Raw genomic sequence first — 15,167 nt, 5'->3', positions numbered from 1 at the left:
CAAAATAGGTTGAGAACCACAATGTTAGATCTTTTAAGTATTAGTTAAAAAAAAAATAAGTTTGAAGCTTTACACGGCATTTAATTATTATTAAATGAAATTTGTTTACATCTAATTAGAATTTCGGAACACTTCCGCAAAGAACCCGGCAAATGTAAACATCGCCAACTTTGGCGATAATAGTTCAAACCTGGTAATCCGGCAGATTCAACCTATTCGCTTGTAAGAAGGTTGCAACCATTCCTCTAACGTTCATTTTGTTGAATTATCACCGTCATTGTTCGCATTTGCCAATTTAAATTATTCTTCACTTATTTATTATTATTTTTTTTGTATTTTCACGTTATTATTTATGAACTTTTAACAAATAGATAGAAATATTTTCATATAATAAAGGAAGTTTTCGGTGACAGATGCTAGTTTGTGGAAGAAAATATGGCGGGAGAGGGGTTAATGATAATTGGTAACATGGCTGTTAACGTAGCGTTAAGCACACAGAATCATGAGGTTTCCAACCGATAAAATATTTTGACTTCATCACCTGCCAAAATATGCATTTTAAATAATTAATTAAGTAATGTTTTTATTATTGGTATGGTCATCTAAAATTATGAGAAAAACAATATTTATGGCTTAAAACTTTAACCAGATAATATATTGTTAATGCTTTTCCAACAATAACATTTGAGAAGATTTCAGGTGTGACACACAAAGAGATGATTAAACTGAAATAAAAAGTATTATTGATTCTCTAAAATGACAGAATAGTTTTATGGATACTCAAAGTCATCAAAATTAGCAAACCACTACTTGTGTAATGAATCCAAGTGCAAATGACTCTTCAAAAGTTTTATTAACAATGCTACTGAATAGAATTTCAATACTGAAAATTATTGGCACTGTCAAATATACTATGAAAGACAGGCAGTTGTTTCAACATAAAATGCTTTAAACTGTTTACAAGTAAATTGATAAAAATAACATTGAAAAACTGTTTATGTAAAATGGATGTATTAAAAGTCATGCATTCATTAATTTATTACAGGCACATGGCTCTTATTGAACTAAGACTGTCACTGAATGATTGTTTGGAATCGACATTTCTTGCTGTCTGAAACCTACTTCACCTATGATGTAAATATGCAGTTGTGGTTCTCACTGACATAAAGTTTAGCCACTCCTGATCGATTATATATGTCTACTGTATTTATACCTATTATACTAATTATCAGATACAATTTTGAGAATATCAACAAGCAAAACACTTAAAAATTTAAAAAAGACACTTGTAGTAGAAATATTAATATTCTATATGAATTATGGAAAGTACATGTAATGAATAATACCATGACCAAACACTTAAAAAAAAGAATAGATTAAGTATTTCCTACCTCGATACTTGAGAAAGCAATCCTGTTACACAACACATAGTTAACTTTTGATTACATGATATTACATATTACATATTTAGTCCTACGAGTGGTTAAGAAGGCTGAATAGTGGTAGTTCAATCTCGGCTCAAATCCTGAAAAACGAGCTGGTTGTGCAGGTTATTTTTTTCGTATGTGTTTTGTGAATTTTGTGACATTTTCGTGGTTTTCCATGAGCCTATTTACCCTAGAAAATATTCACAAAAGCATGCCTTTTTCAGCTAGCTCTCACATGCTTTGTATATTGAATTAAGTACACACAAACCCTTCTTAATTTTAAAATGATAAAGTTATTAAGTTCACATTACATGCAACGAAGCTTTTTACAAGCCAGGATACTTTCTTTAACAATTACAGTGCTAATTAGTGCTGTACTTCTCAGTTATATGTGAAATAACATCTCAGTGTCACTGCTTGTGACACATTTGTTTCACTTAAGTCTTCTTATGCAGTCATAAGCATGAAATAAACAAAACAATAACATTTGAGAAGATTTCAGGTGTGACACACAAAGAGATGATTAAACTGAAATAAAAAGTATTATTGATTCTCTAAAATGACAGAATAGTTTTATGGATACTCAAAAACTCATGGTTATGCATGAAAAACCTAATCCATACATCCTTGGTGACTGATATTAACATAGTTTTTATGCTGCATTTGTGAACTACGCGGTTAAATTGAGTGAAATTGTGACTAAATTTCAGAAGACTTATAAAATTATGGTGTGAAAATTTAAATGTGAAATTAAAATCAAGGATACATTGGACAGAACAATCAAAAAAGAAATGTTGTCTATAAATATATTAATAATAATTAATGATAAAATGGACATTTAAAATATTCATATAATAAATATATACAATTAGTGTAATTAAAATAAATATATGCATTTAAAAATGATCTAACTTGGACCATATTTGCAATTTTTGTAATGTTATTAAATATGGACTTTAAATAAAATTTTTAGCAGCATACATCATTTGGGTTTGTTTAAATTATGGAAAAGCATGGGAGAGATATCTGCCTAAAAGAAAAGATGCCTTCAAGGAGGTCTTTCTGAAGGACACTGGTTTGAATCCACGTTACATATTGGGAATACCATGAAAACAATCATACAACTTGCCCATTAGCTTGGCTAACTAAACTACCAGAGTTCAGTCACTTTACTGTTTAGCTGCTGATGAGCTGTATATCAGTTGCAAAGCAGTACACAAAAAATGATATATTCCTTGGTTCTCGTTATGAGTTACACAGGGTTCATAGCCACATTTTAGTTAAAAAAATAAGCACTTTTCAAGCACATTTTAAGAAAAAAAATAAGCACCTGTCTAATGACATTATACACAACTGCATAACCTTAATTAGACTTGTAATTTAAAATATGAGAAATGCAGTATTTATTAAGAGAGAATAAGCATTACCTCAACCATGGAAAATAATTACTTTTTTTTTTCCCTTTAAATTTTAAATAACAGTTCAATTTACAGAACTAGTTTACAATGAGAGAAAAAAAAAAAAAAAACTATGCAGAACTAAACTATATTACAAGATTTAATGATGAAATTTCAGTTCAAAATAGAGAAAATAAATAATAATAAGGCATATTTATTGTATTTGCTTGGAACCTAATAATAAATACAATTTATTTTTCCACTCATATTAATATTTAAATAATTTAAATCTAAATTCTGAATATTTTCTAAATTTTCATTGTATATCAGTTTTCTCTTAACAGATATTGCAAGCAAAGTAATTTAAGTAAAAAAGAGGAACATTTCTGAAATCAGAAGACAGAAATTTGCTTCATGCAGTCATCCTTTAACAGTAAAAGCTTAACTAAGCCGCATACTTGGAAACTGGCGAATATTCGGACAGTTGAGCGTAACTTGAAAAAGAGGAGCGGAGGGGGGGGGAGGGTTGACTGTAGCCACTTTTTAGATTTTTCCGCTAAATAAATGCTTTTGACATTTTGATATGTGAATCATATAAAAATAAACCAATGGAACTGAAAAATATTTTGCTTAGCAAGCACAGTAAAACTCTTTTAAGTGTTCATAAACAAATCTCAAACAGAACATCAAAATTAATTAATTAATTATCTCTGCGAAATATCGCAAACGTTATTGCACAATACGTGTGCCATAATTCTTCCCTACGTGATATTACGCAATCGGAATCAACAGCTGCTGAAATTGGGAGAATAAAGAACTAAATATGAGTAACTGGGGTGTTTTTCATTCTAATTTTCAACAGACGGCGTTAAATTTCCGCAATAGAATCATTCTTCGCTTGGGTTGGTAGACCACAGAACTTTTAGTCCTATTCAATCCAGATTGGAAAGTGACAAAAAAAAAAAAAAAAAAAGTCCGTTGCTTGATTTGCAGCGAACTTGTAACAGTTTCAATATTTGAGATTTTGCGGAGAAAGGGGAGAACCTCCCAATCTTCGCACTATATAATGTATTGGCCAAAAAAAATTAAATTATTTTGACTATTCGATTACTTTTCCTTTATTTAAGCCATTCCGAGTATTATTCCTAAAACGCTGTGTTAAAATACAACCATTTTTGGAAGTTTACTATACTTCAGCAGTTACTGCAACTGTTATTATAAACATTCAAACATATACTCATAATATAAGCATAATGATCATAATAAACACAAATATGAACTGACCAAGCGGAACGAGAATGCAAATTATTAAGATCTGGATAGAAATTTAAACGTGTATAGTATTTGGGTGGGATGAAAAGAATGCCGAATGTACCGAAATTTTCTACTGCTTTCGCAATTCTTTGACCAATATAACGACGGGCACCTGTCTGTACTCTTTGTGCGCACCAAAGGTTATGTTAATGCAGAGAAAGGGGGAAAAGCTATTTCCGGGAGTATGATTCACCACCTGACATTCAATATTAAGAAAAGTTGTTTATTTAGTTTCGGCTTTGGTAGGGGGAAAATAGCGCGTTCATTAAAAAAAAAGCACTAAAAGCAAAAAATAAGCACTAAAAACAAAAAAATAAGGGCTTTAAAGAAAAAGTAAGCACCTATAAGGGCCTTTATATTTTATTTTCAAATATAAGGACTTATAAGCACTTATAAGGACCGCTATGAACCCTGGTTACATGCAAAAAAGCAAGTCTTAATAAAAATCGATATGCCAAATGTAAAGTTAATATGTTGGTTTTTTCGTGCAATACATGAACATATACATAAAATTTTAAAAAATAAGTCAGAGCAGAATATAATTTATTACTAAAAAAACTTTTATGTAATCAGTTGCAATTAAGTTTCTATTTAAATGAGAATATCTATTCATTTCATTTATGCGATCATAATGGATTTTCAATCGTAGTTTTGGAAGTACTTTAAAATTATGCAATGAAGATATTAATAGTAAATTCACAATTTCTTTAGAAACTGCACTGTTAAAAACATAAATATTTTGGAATTTTATAATACTGAAAGATATTCAAAGACAGATCTCAATTTTCCCAAGAAATTGCCAAGAAAAAGGGTCATTATTACAAAGCTCAATATTACATGATTTTTCTACTTCCATTAAGCTTTACATATTGTTTTCTGTGCTAACTTGAATTAAATACAAATTTATTTTCGTGCATCGTGTTTAACCAGTTAATTTTGAATTTTCACTTTCGTATGCTTAATATATTGTTTTCTCTGCTAACGTGAATTTATGTTACTTATTCTTTAATTACTTTGATTATATTCTTTAAATATCATGTTTACGCGGCTTACTTCCATGTGTTTTAATATCTCATAACCAACGCCCATCAACCATAGGTGAACTTGGCGAGTAAAACAGCAACGGCGCCAACGGGTTCTCTGTGGATGAAAATTCAGAATTTCTAAATCAATCAAACACATTCATGAAAACAAGCAATTTCAAAAGTCATTATAATAACAGTAGTCAAGAAAGCATAAAGTTACCAGCAAGAAATCTCTAACAAAGTTAAAGATCATCCATATAATCCAATTGCTATATTAATCAAAATAAATAAGAAATTCAGTACAAAGTCTGAAATCCAGACGTCCATTATCCGAAATGATCTAAAATCCGGACCTCAAAACCACCAACAACATTTTTCTCCTAAGTTTTACGCATGCACATTTGATTCCACCCCCCTCCGAGCATAATAAAACATCTGGAGTGTGCCAATTCTTAATTTCACTTTGACACTAAATGAAATACATTGTTATTGAAGAAACAAACCTTTTAGCATAAATATGTACGATCAGGATCAGTAACTTGGTTTCATTCCTGCGTATCCGCTTTATGGTACACATCTCAAACTGAAACATTCCACATAGATACATCATTGATCTGACGCCAACCTTGGGAATCATTATTTATTATACTTTCCTTTCATCACCGCATGTTTATCAAAACATGACAACTTCAGTAATGACTCATGTAGCGATGCCTAAACAATTTTTGGTACTTTTCCGTTTTGCCGGCGCAAGCGATAAAGTCGCCAATAATGGTACAATCGATGCCAAAAGGAATATTCTCGCTGGTAACCTTTTACGCCTCATTTTCAAAACAAGTCGCAGCTTTTTCTTATCAGATTGATTGGTTTTTTCAATACTGGCATATAATTACATAGAATTTTTATCAGATAGTTCAGTTTTATGTCTAAGGCCATTTTCAGTAGTTAAGTCAATTAGGATGCAATCACAGCTCTTACCCGAAGCCGAAAATATAGAAAAGGTAAAGTCAAGGGTTAAATTCATCAATTCTAATAAGGATACATTAGCGAAGTAAAGCACTGCAGTTTTACATAATTTCTAAGTAAGCTATTCGTACGAATTGAAATATTTCTTGCATTTAAACTTGTGTTCCAAATTAAGATTTAACTTGAAATTAATGTAGATAATTACTGAGAGCATTAGATTTTTGTAGAGTAGTTTACGTGAGATGAGATAGCTTGGGGTCACGTGATATAAACCGGCGAATTAGGATTTTGAACCATGAAAGCATAGTAAATTCTTAAATTAATGTCTTTTTACAAATTTATTGTCTTTATTTATCGGCTTTTTATAAAGTTTTAAGTGATATTAAAATGTTTATGCCTTCAAAAAATGAATTCTTAGAACTAAGATTTTTTTAATATTTTTTATGTGTATACTGTCTGTTGTCGCCAATAAAGTCTGCTTGGCGAGATTTGCGCCGGCGAAACGGAAAAGTACCCAATTTTTCTTGTTAGTAATTGAATAATAAAGGTGTATGGTAACCTTATATGTTGACATTACGCTTGGCGATGATTACAGATTTAAGTTAAATGTGCTAAAAAAATGTTTACGAGGAAACATTTACCAAACATTTCTTTCCATGTGATAAAAATAGATTTTGTTGATGATACTCATAGACTCAAAGATTAAATTTATGGCTATTTGAATTAAGAATAATTGATTTGTTATTCACATAAACCCAGAACCAGCACCAGGGCTCGTATGGCTGCAGAGACTCGGAGAATTTAGGACCCACAGAGACTGCATCAGGCGGTAAGATATCTAGCGCCGGCCTTCAATAAGGCTGAAATATATGTGGGAATTTATTTATTCAGAACTCTAATAAGCCTTAAGCACGTGAAAGAAATAGACATAAGTATGATAAATAACAAAACTAATATAATTCAGGCATAATTGTCTCAGTGCGTGATAGAAGCAAGATAAAATTTAACAGAACAACTTGTCGTTAGTCGCCAAGCTCATGATGCATAGCCAAATATGTACAGTGAAGGATAGCTAAATTTGATGATGATAGCCACTAATTTTAAAGGTTTTCGGATATAGCAAAACAAAGGCGAAATTTTCCAATTAACGGATTTTGTAAAGAAATGTGGACAAGCTGTAATAAATGAGGATGATATAAAAGAAGTTTTCATTGTGATGACAATCCTTCTCAATCATCAATCAATTAATGAATGGCGAAATCTGTAGTATAGTTCTAGATCCAGAAAATACGCTACTGATAGTGAAGAAAGTGACAGAGAAGTTACTGACAACGAGAAAATTTTGATTGACAAATTAATCGGAATTCTCGAAACAGCAGTTACAGGACTTCAACAATGTAACTAAGCAAAGGATTATGCCTGTCTACAGAATTAAAGAGAATGTATTAGCGCAACAAACGGAGCAACTTAAACAACTTGCATTGAGAGAAATGTTTAATAAGGCAAACAAATCAATATTAAGCTTCTTTTTTTTTTTTTTTTTTTTTTTTTTTTTTTTTGTAAATTTTGATACCCTTTAGGTCATAAATACTTCATTATTTCACGAACTTTATCCATGTACACGTCGATCTATTTTCACTTAAAAAAAAAAAATCCCCGAATTTCACAAAAATAGCATTGTGCACTCTTTTAACTTTATCCATGTACACGTCGACCTATTTTCACTTAAAAAAAATCCCAGAATTGCACAAACTTGCATTGCACACTCCCTTTACTTTGTCCATGTACACATTGATATATTTACACTTAAAAAGTCAAAGGAGCACCAAATTCTACAATATAGGGGAAAAAAATGCAAAATCTCAATAAAATACATTTTAAACCAAAAAATAAAATAACATAGAAAAGAAAAAACATGTTATATATTTAAGCACTACCAAAAGCAAATATTCACTTACCATGATTTTCGAGTTCGCTTCGTACACCCCGAGCCACGTAAAAATCAAAATATCAATCATACTCAAATGACTTTTTTCAAACCAGGTACTCTTTCTGATCGAACACTTCACATAGTGACCATCTGAACTTTTCTTCCTACAAACCCATTCAAATCCATCTAAACGATTTTTACGTTCGACTAGACGCATATCCTTCCTACATACAAAACACTTATAATGGCTACTAAGTAAACCTACATTTACACACCAGTCAATTAAAGCTCTTTTCCCCTTTTGCTCCAAATTGTACAGAAACTTCAAATTAATCTTACTACATTCGGCCATTCTACTGTCTAAAGAATCAAACCAACACACACCACAAAAACGCTTACAAAACATCCCATGATTCAAAATTTCCCAGAATCATGCACCTGATTATGTCACAATAGGGTTTCCATAACATTCAACTACTCAGGCTACCATAAATGAAACAACAACTTGGTGATAAATCAAACAACAACTTCACCATAATACAAGGGGTACCTTAAAGTCTACTCTACCCCAATTTTTTTACTTGCTATTTTCAAGTTGGCAATTTTGAGAAACGTGCGGAGCAGTGGGTGATTCTGCACTCTCCCAGTTTGTCGCAAGGGCTCTTATAGGATTTTACCCAAATTTTAATTAACATAATCTAATATTTTAAAGTTGCAATTGCATAACATTATGGGAAGAAACGTATTCATGGAAAGGTTGTTTCACATTACGGAAAGCTTCTATCAATCTACAACTTTTATTTATTTTTAATTAAAACAAATTTTAAGACTATTTAACAGGAAGAAAGAAATAAAATAGAATGGAAATATCCCCATTATAAATAATCAATAAAGATCCTGAATTATTAAAAAAAAGTGTGGAAATTTTTCTCTTCCTAAATATTTAACATTACTGGATAAATAGTAGCATTTAGGCTGATTAGCATATTTCAGCTAAATATCCACTGTATCCTTAATTCTTACTCATCTATTACAATATAAATATACCTAAGTTTGAAAAATAATATTAGGTACTTTTCCGTTTTGCCGGCACAAACGATAAAGTCGCCAATAATGGTACAACTGATGCCAAACGGAATATCTTCGCTGGCAAACTTTTACCCTTCATTTTCAAAACAAGTCGCAGCCATTTCTTATCAGATTGATTGTTTCTTTCAATACTGACATACAATTACATAGAATTTTTACAAGATAGTTAAATTTTTTGCCCTAAGACCATTCGCGGTAATTAATTACGATGCAATCACACCACTCACCTGAACGCAAAGATATAGAAAAGGAAAATCAAGGGTTAAATTCATCAAATCTAATGAGAATGCACTAGCGAAGTAAAGCACTGCGGTTTTACATAATTTCTGAGTAAGCTATTCGTACGAATTAAAATAATTCTTGCATTTGAACTTGTATTCCATAAGATTTAACTTGAAATTAATGTAGATAATTACTGAGAGAATTATATTTTTGTAGCGTAGTTTACATGAGATAAGATCACTTGGGGTCACGTGATATGAACCGGCGAATCAGGATGAAAGCAAAGTAAATTCTTAAATTAATGTCTTTTTACAAATTTATTGTCTTTATTTATTGGTTTTTTACAAAATTTTAAACCATACTAAAATGCTTATGCCTTCAAAATAAAAAATTCTTAAAACTAACATTGGTTAAATTTTTTATGTGTATACTGTATGTTGCTGCCAATAAAGTCTGCTTGGCGAGATTTGCGCCGGCGAAATGGAAAAGTACCCAATATTATAATTAAATTGTCTTGGACTAAATATCTCACAAGATTAGTAAAGTTCTGCTTCAAGTAAGAGAAAAGCAGTTATGTAATTAATTGATAATACTGTATTATATTCTACAAGACATCTTTGTGTGTTTTCCAAGAGGTTTCACCTTTCAAATTCTGCCCTGCTTCAGAAAATATGTTATAGTGTCAAAAGCTGTTAAATACATGATTTTAGAAATTTTCAGAAAGATCATTTCAAAAATTTGGTTAATCTTTGGAACATGGTAACAGGTAGTTTGGTGACATTTTGGTAAGGTGATAAAGGTTACTAGCTAGGATTTTAGCAATAATCTGAGAAGTACACAGTTCGAATCACAGATTATTTTGTCTCAGAGAAATGAGAGATCATGAGACATGTCATGTGACATTTTCCGGAAAATTCCAAACAGGATTTTAGCTAATAAGCACTTAGAAACAATTTCGCTGCTAAAGTGCAGAATCGCCCACTTATTTGTTTGGTGCTTTTTACAAGAGTAAGAAGAATTGGATTTTTGTAATTTTTTTTTTTTTTTTAATTTTTATTTTTTAAGTGAAAATAGGTCAATGTGTACATGGATAAAGTCATTTTTGTGTGCGCAATACCAAAGTGTGCACAATGCCATTTTTGTGCAATTCTGGGATTTTTTTTAAGTTATAATAGGTTGATGTGTACATAGATATCGTGTATATGCAATTCTTAAAAACGCAGCAAGCAGTGGGCGATTCTACACTTCCTCCCAATTTCGCACCTAATCTTCGTCATGATTAAGCACTTTTGTTCCATAAAAGTTCTAGCATAAGCGTAATTCGGCTAGCAGATTGTTGGAAAAAATTTTGAGTAAAAAAAAAAAATAAAATAAAACATGGCTTTACTTCGTGAAAACAAAATGGCATCCAAAAAAAAAAAAAAACTAGCAGGTTGCTGTAGCAGGGATGGTCGCCAAAGTTTCCCCAAGTTACCATAATCCGAAGATTCACCAAAAATTTTACTAAAAAATTCCCTTTTTCTACTTGCAAACTAATAACAAATTTAAGAGTTTCTAGTTTATTTACAGTGTGAGCTCCATCTAAGGTATTTTGTGCGTTATGGCATTTTGTCCCATTTTTAACGAGCATTTTAAGCTAAACATACGGTTCTGAAGAATAATGGTCAACTTAATATAACATGTGACATGACGAAAATATAGTCAGCCTATTTTTGAACTTATACTTAACATCTGGATTTATTGTAAAATGAAGACTAAGAAAACGCATAATTCAAGGAAACTAACATTTTATACTTTTAGTTTCGCACATTTAAATATTCTGGCACTTTTTTAGGAAACTACACATATTCGATTACATTTGGATATCAAACATTTTACTTTAATTGTATATTGAATTCCTACATACAAACAGATCACGAATATAAATATTTTCGCTCTAGTGTAGAACTGAGTGCCCCTTCGCTTCACGACAACTTTTTTAAATTTTGGCGATGAAACCTTACTTCTGGTTACCATGATAGTTTTAACTCTGTTTTAGCTTCCTGATTTTATTTAAATGAAAATAGATTGATGTGTACATGGGCAAATTTAAGGCAGTGCGCAATGCCTAGTTTGTGCAATTCTAGGATTTTTTTTTAAGTGAAAACAGATCAATGTGTTCATGGACACAGAGTCTGTACAATTCTTTGACTTCTTATTTTTGTTTTGTGTAGCGACCATCAAGAAATTGTACCTTCCTGGTGCCGATCTTGGCATCAAAAAAAGAATCGCCAAAAAACAAGGGGCACCCAATTGTAAACTTTTACCAATATTTTGTGTATTTGAAAAAATATATATATAAGTGAATACATACACAGCAAGCCTTTTGAAGCGTTCTTCTTCATCACCCGCATCAATATCCATTGAAGTCTCGGAACTTTTAAAAAGAAAAGCACACGGTAAATAACACATTTGTTCATTGGCGCAAACACAACCAGCGAATCAGCTTTACGTTTCAACGTTGCCAAATCGCGCAATTTTCGACAAAACTATGCTGCCAAAATTCACGTGCTTGCGTTTTTGGGAAATTTTCCCTGCTCTTTTTTCTTAAACGCACATATGTTAAAATAACTTTTCTATTAAAATTAATTTATAATAAAAAGATCTTGCCCCCCAGATGGTATAGTGTTTAGGAGCTACTCTAATTTTTCATTATTTAATTTCTTCAAATATAATGCAAGACTCTAACATTTGGTGGCAACAGTTTGAAAAGTAAAACGAACATTTATAATAGTGATTCAACGGGGAGATCAGAGATCATTATTCGTTAAGTAGTGTTCGACCCGAGGGCCTTTACCACTACATGTTTATCAATCCCCTAAGGACCTGTAAAAGTTCGTTAAATTCCATAAACTGGAAAAGTCGTATGCATTTGTAATAAAAGTGCAAAGTCTTCAGTTGCGAAGAAGTTGATCAGGGGTGACGCTGTAGCCTTGGCTACTAATGTTTAAAATTAATTTATGACTAGTAACAGCATGAATTATAAACAAATAGCTAAGTTATTGCATTTTATTTTCCAGCTATCGAAATGCGACGCTACGAGCAACGTTTTGAAACCAAAACCTAGCAATCATGAATCAGAACTAGAACTAGTTGCCATTCAGCATAAAGAAATTTAAATATAAATATGAATATTAACAAAATATTAAAGTTAATTTTATAAAATAATTAAACACATGAACAAATATATGAAATAAAAAATAATTATTTCTCATGCAATAACTGGGCCACTACACTACTCCCCCACCAGTAACTAAGTTACGTTACGAAGATGGAGAAATAGGTAGTAACTAGTATTGCAGTGTTAACCACTATCAAAATAATTTAGTCAGTCCTTGAATCTAACAGGTAAACGTATAGTTCTGCCTGTGCGAGAAGGTTTTTGATTCACATCCGAATTTGAGTCCGGTCTCTGCAAATTACTGTAGTCAGGTTGTATCAACTGAGAATTTTCCTCAGCTAAAATATATGCTGGTTTCAGGCGATCCAGGGATACATTAACATGTTTTCCTTTTGTGCTAATAGTAAAATATTTGTCCTTGCGATCAATAACAGGAAATGGTCCTTCATAAGGAGGTTCCAAAGGTTTTTTTTATCCGATCTATTCGCTGAAACACATGAGAACAAGTTTTTAAGTCTTTATGGACAAATATCGGTTCAGATGAATTTTTACGAATTAGTCTCGGTCCAACAACTTCCATCTGTTTCTGGAGTTTATTAGCAAAAGTCTCCGATGCTGTCTGGATACTTGGTTCGCTGAAAAACTCGCCAGGAAGTCTGAGACTCTGGCCATAAACTACTTGCGCAATAGAATGATTGGTATCTTCTTGAATAGTGCTGTTGAATAGTTTACAAACCCAAAAGTACTGTTGGTAACGTGTCCGTCCAAGATATGTTGTTGTGGGCTTTTAATGCTGTTTTCAATGTTCGATGAAGGCGCTCAACATTGCCATTACACGAGGGGTGGTAGGCAGTAGTGTGTTGTAAATTGATGCCACAGATTTTGGACAAAGCTCGTAATGTATCACTTTTAAATTGGGATCCACGATCACTAATGAGTTTACTTGGCGTTCCGAAACGCGCAATCCAGTTGCTATAAAAGGTTCTTGCGACGTTCTCAGCAGAAATATTTTCTAAAGGAATTGCTTCCATCCAATTCGAAAATCTATCTATGCAAGTAAGACAATAAATATTCCCTTTAGATGGTGGAAGTGGTCCTATGAGATCGATATGGATGACAGAAAATCTTCCTGGTGATACTTCAAACTCACCTAATTTTGTTTTGGTGTGCCGATTGATTTTAGCTTTTTGGCAATGAATGCAGGTTCTTGTCCACAACTGTACATCTTTTTTTATGTTAGGCCAAATGAATTTTGATGTCATTAATTTCATAGTCGATTTTATTCCTGGATGTGATAAACCATGAATTCTTTGAAAGACGTGTTTTCTGAAAGCCTGAGGAATATACGGCCGAACATGTTTAGTTGATGTATCACACCACAAATATTTCCCCGATGGTAGAGAACATTGCTTGAAATTCAAGGAAGTAGTGGTTTGCAAACTCTTCAGTTCTTCATCTTGAGTTTGTTCATCAGCTATTTTATCATAATCTATCGATGAAATTTCATTAACTCTAGATAACGTATCCGCCACAATATTATTCTCACCTTTTAAATATTTGATATCAGTCGAAACCTGGGAGATGTATTGAAGTTGGCGAGCATGTCTAGGTGTTGCTTTGTCAAGTTTTTGACGAAAGGCGAATATTAAGGGCTTGTGATCTGTATAAATTGTAAATACTCTTCCTTCTAGATAATGCTTAAAGTGTCTAACTGAAAGATATATGCTTAATAGTTCTCTATCATAGGTGCTATATTTTTGCTGAGTATCACTTAATTTTTTTTTCATATTGTTGCAACACTGAGCCAATCGCCGTATCTGAAGCATCTGTAAATAACGCCAGAGGTAATTCAGAATTGGGAAAAGACAACAGTGCCGTGTTCACCAGGTCATTCTTGCACGTTTCAAACTGTTTTTCAGCTTCTTCAGTCCATTCGATTTTACGTTTGTCCCTCTTTTTAGCTCCCTTGAGATACGCATGTAACAATGCTTGATTCTTCGCTGCATCCTTTATATAACGACGATAAAAGTTAAGTATTCCAAGAAAGGTTCTAAGTTCATGAATTGTTTCTGGTCGTTTGTAGTTAGTAATAGCTTGAACTCTTTCTGGCAAAGGACGGGAACCCTTAGGTGTAATTAGGTAGCCTAGAAACTCGATTTGGGGAACAGCAAAGACAGATTTTGAAACATTAATTCTTAACCCAAATGTATGTAATCTTTCGAAAACTAATTTAAGGTGATTTTCGTGTTCTTCATGGGTACTGGATGCAATGAGTATATCGTCTAAATAGGGAAAAACGAATTCTAATCCTCTAAAGACTTCGTGAATAAATCTTTGGAACGTTGCAGGAGCATTTTTTAAACCGAAACTCATTACATTAAATTCGTATAAACCGAAAGGAGTGATGATAGCCGTTTTACATTTGTCTTCTTCTGCAATGGGAATTTGAAAATAAGCTTTGAATAAATCAATTTTAGAAAAAATATTTGTACCTCTTAAAATATGATGAAAATCTTCAATGCGAGGAATTGGGTATCGATCAGGTATCGTCTGCGCATTCAATCGTCGGTAGTCTCCGCAAGGACGATATGAACCATCCTTTTTCGTAACAAGGTGCAAGGGGCTTGACCACTGGGA

At 32.3% G+C, this 15,167-nt stretch overlaps 1 long non-coding RNA gene and 1 pseudogene across 2 annotated transcripts in view; both read right to left on the bottom strand.

Annotated features, from left to right (window-relative positions):
* Positions 1-12,370, bottom strand: part of LOC146995020 (cullin-5-like) — a 430,616-nt pseudogene extending 418,246 nt beyond the window's left edge. The window contains exon 1 of the transcript XR_015043473.1: positions 11,724-12,370. The product of XR_015043473.1 is annotated as a cullin-5-like (transcript). The remainder of the gene's footprint in view (positions 1-11,723) is intronic.
* On the bottom strand, positions 7,653-11,716 carry LOC146995021 (uncharacterized). Its single transcript, XR_015043482.1, has 2 exons — positions 7,845-11,716; positions 7,653-7,758 (listed from the first exon to the last, which is right to left on the bottom strand). It is a non-coding gene; the product is annotated as an uncharacterized LOC146995021 (long non-coding RNA).
* Positions 12,371-15,167: the final 2,797 nt, after the last annotated feature.

Source organism: Stegodyphus dumicola, chromosome 10, assembly GCF_044657685.1.
Source record: "Stegodyphus dumicola isolate Sdum_Otavi_A_Nest chromosome 10, ASM4465768v1".
In the NCBI taxonomy this organism is placed as follows: Eukaryota; Metazoa; Arthropoda; class Arachnida; order Araneae; family Eresidae; genus Stegodyphus; species Stegodyphus dumicola.
This window is presented reverse-complemented; position numbering and strand designations above follow the sequence as displayed.